Below are 4,688 nucleotides of genomic sequence, written 5' to 3'. Positions count from 1 at the left end.
TAATTTCTGAAAATGGTAAAAGAACCAATGTATAAATACATAGATTATGTCATCATGTTTATGCATGCTAAGCCATTTAAATTTATACATGTTTAACATCACATTTTTGTATTGTTTTGTCATCATTGACATTCTTCTGGACAATTGTATTATGTATGATCATTAACATTGAGAACAATATTATTATGTAACTTGGTCATTTATATTAACAGTTTTAAAAAATTATATTGTTAAAAAAAAAGAATGTTTGAATTGTACATTTATGTATGTTGAAATGCCCCTCTGGGCCCTTGATTGGTAGATAAAAAATATCTTGTAAAATATAGTAAGTATGGAAGCCTTAGCCCTAACCGTTTAGAAATTATGACCAAGGTAAGAAATTTTTAAAAGTAGGTCAAACTCCAAGGTCAAAGGTCTTGCTATCAAATGAAAGGTCTTTTCACAAGGATTAAATATGTAAAGTATGAGAGCACCTGCCCTAACCCCTTAAAAGTAATGGTCAAGGTTTGCTTTTTAAAAGTAGGTAAAACTCCAAGGTCAAAGGGTCAAAGTTCTTGAAATCCAATGAAGGATCTTTTCACTAGGATTACATAAGTGAAGTATGAGATCACTAGCCCTTAGCGTTCAAAAAGTTTGGCCAAGGTTAATGTTTTTTCATAAGTACAAAATCTCAAAGGTCAAAGGCAAAAGGTCAAGGTAATTGGTATCCAATGAAAGGTCTTGAAACATAAATTACATATGTAAAGTACGGAAGCCCAATCCCTTACCATTCAGAAGTTATGGCCAAGATTTGCTTTTTAAAATTAGTTCAAACTCCAAGGTCAAGGTCAAAGGGTTAAAGGTTTTGCTTTAAAAAAAGGGTCTTGTCATAAGCATTAAATATATTAAGTATGAAAGCACTGGCACTGTTCCTTTAAAAGTTACGCTCAAGGATTGCTTTTTAGATTTGGGTCAAGGTCAAAGGGTCAAAGATCTTGTTATCCAATGAAGGGTCTTTTCACAAGGATAACATATGTGAAGTATGAAAGCCCTATTTCTTACCGTTCAAAAGTTATGGCCAAGGTTAAAGTTTTTTTCACAAGTTTAAAGTCTCCAAAGTTCAGGTCAAAAGGTTAAGGTTGTTGGTAGACAATAAGACTATATCCAGTAAAAGCTCTTTCAACAAAGAATACATATGTGAAATATAAAAGTCCTGGTGTCTACTGTTCAAAATATGTAGCTAAAGTAAAAGTTTTTAATTTTTTGTGTAAAAGTGGGTCAAACTCCAAGGTCAAGGATTAAAAGGTCTAATTTGGTGGTACCCAAAGAAAGGTCTTGTCACAAGGAATACACATGTGAAATAAGAAAGTCATAGCTCCGCTAATTAAAAGTTATGAGCAAGGTTAAAGTTTTGTGGACAAACAGACAGACAGAGAGACAGACAGAAGACAGACAGAGAGAGAGAGACAGATAGAGGGACAGCTAGACAGACAGACAGACAGACAGACGGACGGACACGACAAAAACTTTATACCCCCGAAACTTCGTTTACAGGGGCGTAAATAAACAGTTCTTTAATACTTTATTGATCTCATGAATATGTTATTTTGTTCGAGTCTTGTGTTTTTAATGTGCAAGAAACATGAACCATATACAGTTACAAGTAACTATTTTCATTCATAAAGTAAACGAGAGCTCTTCGTGCGTGTAACTAAAATAAACTCGCTATAAATAATGAACCTGGCTACATCAGATGCTTATACATATGCAATGATTAAAAGGCATTCATTCAATTTCAGTATATAATCATTAGATCCCACAATGATACCCCTGACTCGGGGGCTTCGGTGGTATATAGTTTTCATCTGCCCCTTCATCTGCCTGTCTCTATGTCTGCAATAACTTTACCCTAGCCTATAACTTAGAGTCTGACCCACTTTTGCAAAATATTCCCTTCTTGTACCTGGTGAAAATACCGACCCGACTCTTGTCTAAAAAATTTAAAACCTTGTCAAGCTATAATTTAAAAGTCGGTCTTTGTTAGTCAATCAAATGAAGATGTAAAATAAATGCACGGTTATTTATATGGATCATTGAAAACAACGAAAACGATACCTTGTTACAGACTAATTCAATGTTTCTTTCTGCAAAATGAAAAAGCAGACATGGCGGACATTGTTATCACCAGGTATTTGTCTGGTAAAAATACAATATAGGTTATACTTCCTGGTCTGGTGTCATTCAAAGTTACCTCTCTTGATTAATTGTAATCAGAACTTTGGAAAAAGTAGATGATATTAAGTTCTAAAAACTATAGAAATCAATCCTTTCAAAAATATTAGGTATATGAAATCAACATTTTGAAAATCTACTCTTAGATAAAATTCCATGTAATTTCAATGTGATAAATATAATTATTATTATTTTTTTTTTTTACAAATAAAAGTATTACATGTATAAGAAATGTCCCTGAGAATATTTCTTTTTTTTTTTTACATTGACCGATTAATTTTTCAAACAGATTGAATTACAAATGGTCACAGAAAAAAACAGACTTTGTTTTTAAATGACAATTATTTCATTTTCCTTTTCAATTATCAAACCATCTATTGTTTTGATTGCAAGCTCATTTATAGTCTGATAATGAAGAACAGACAGAAGAACGAAAGACGGACAGGATAAACACTATATATAATCCCGGACATATTCATGGCGGGACAGAAAAAAATCTTATTCTCAATAACAACAAAGCCATGATTGATCACATTTATATGAAAACATCCTCAGGTAGTGTAGATTCAATATTGTAGAAATCATAACTTCGGGTCATTTAGTCCAGTCATTGTCAAATTTTCCATCAAAATGAGAACTAATTGCAACAGAGTCACGTGACACAGGATGTTTTTTTTTATTTCTTCGGATTTAAGTTTCAATTGGTGGAATTTAAAAATTTCGGAAATCTTGTGTGTGTTTGTGAATGCTTGGTTTTGGGATTTTCCAGCAAAACGACATTGTAAAAAGGTTTGATATCGTGTACGTATGTTTCTTGATTTCTTCAGTGATTTCTTCTCACTTGTTTACCTGTGTATTTCACCTAGCGATGGCAATAAAATAAGTAATCTGCGAAGAGCTACTTTGTACCCCATATCGAGCTACAACTCGATCGCAATCTGTGGAGAATCTATCTCAAAAGCACAGAATGCCGACATAAGCTTCTAACCCAGGGTATTGACATCAATAGTGTATCATACCAGTTCTATGATACTAACCCATACACCTCTGGTGCTACATCTGTATCTCAAAGAATCCTTAAACCAAGGATACACCTGTATGTGGTCTCCTCCTCTTCGTTGCAAATTCCGCGGTACAAGAGTTACTTTACAAACTTAATGTCAAATTATTATGTAAAATTCTGTACGAAAAGATCCGCCATCCGGAGACAAACCGTATGAGACGATGTTCATTTATAGTGAGTCTCTATGGCACGCCGATTGGTTCAAAACTATTTTCTGCACAACGATCAAGATTTTATACACGAGCTAGATGAAAAATATACACGAGTAAAATAAAAATGCACGTATAGGTAAAAATTGCACATAGTTTGAAAGATTTTAACACAAACATAACGAAAAATACACGAATCCGAAATTTTTTACACGATTTAGGGGTATAATATGCACAAACAAAAATCAAAAATTGCACGAGCAGAGGAAACTCAAAATGACACAAAAAATTTTACTGCGCAGACAGCTGCGCATATCATTATTATGCACATAGAATATTCATCGTGTTCTTGGTTTTCTGTACTCTTTATCTCTTCAGTCATGTATACTTTGCTGGATGTAATCGAGAATGGAAATTAAATGGCGTTGACGATGGCATGTGTTTTACTTTGCTTTTTTATTTCTTTGCTAAACCTCGATCCGATTTCTAGCTAATGCCAATCGAACAAATGAAGTGTTTCCATGTGATCTATATGTGAGAATACTTCAAAGGTTTTCAAAATATTATGCTTTTTCTTGTATTGACCGAGATCCTAACTAATATATGGAGTTATTATTTGATGACAAAAATTGTGACAAGAAGGAATCATATAATGCGAGGAGGTAAAAAAAAAACAAAACAAAAAAACATTGCATACAATGTATGATGCTCTCGACACCGAACGAAAAGTACCAAACGATAAACAGTGCGACTGACTAGGATCTTGATTTTCTAAAAAAAAAATTGTTAGAATTATTATTTTTTAGTTTTTTATTTAACTAAACTCTCTATAGCTTTTGAAAATTTCTAATCTATAGATACATCTTTAACGGAAATTACTTGTATTAATATAAATTAATACTTCAAGTGCATAATCAAACGATTAATAAAGTTGATTATTCATGAAACTGGCAGAATCATTGCTGATTATAATCATTAAGCTGTAGAATTAATTTTGGTACTCTCCATTTGTACCTATTTTATTTGATTCACCACTCGGAATAAGAAATTATATATACCTTTATTGATTTTATTGGATATATTTTTTTTTAACTTAAAAACTTGGTATTACCTTAGATGTACACAGCATGTATTTAGATCTAACGTCAAACATAAAAAATTGTTTATTCTAATAACACATGTATTCATACTTATAAAATATCAGGATATCAGTTTTGGTTGGAGATCTTTAGCATACTTTTTTATGAATTCCTTCCATGAAATCT

This window comes from Saccostrea cucullata, unplaced genomic scaffold, assembly GCF_032062105.1.
Source record: "Saccostrea cucullata isolate Sc308-1 unplaced genomic scaffold, CSIRO_AGI_Scuc_v1 ctg1615, whole genome shotgun sequence".
Taxonomy (NCBI): Eukaryota; Metazoa; Mollusca; class Bivalvia; order Ostreida; family Ostreidae; genus Saccostrea; species Saccostrea cuccullata.
This window is presented reverse-complemented; position numbering follows the sequence as displayed.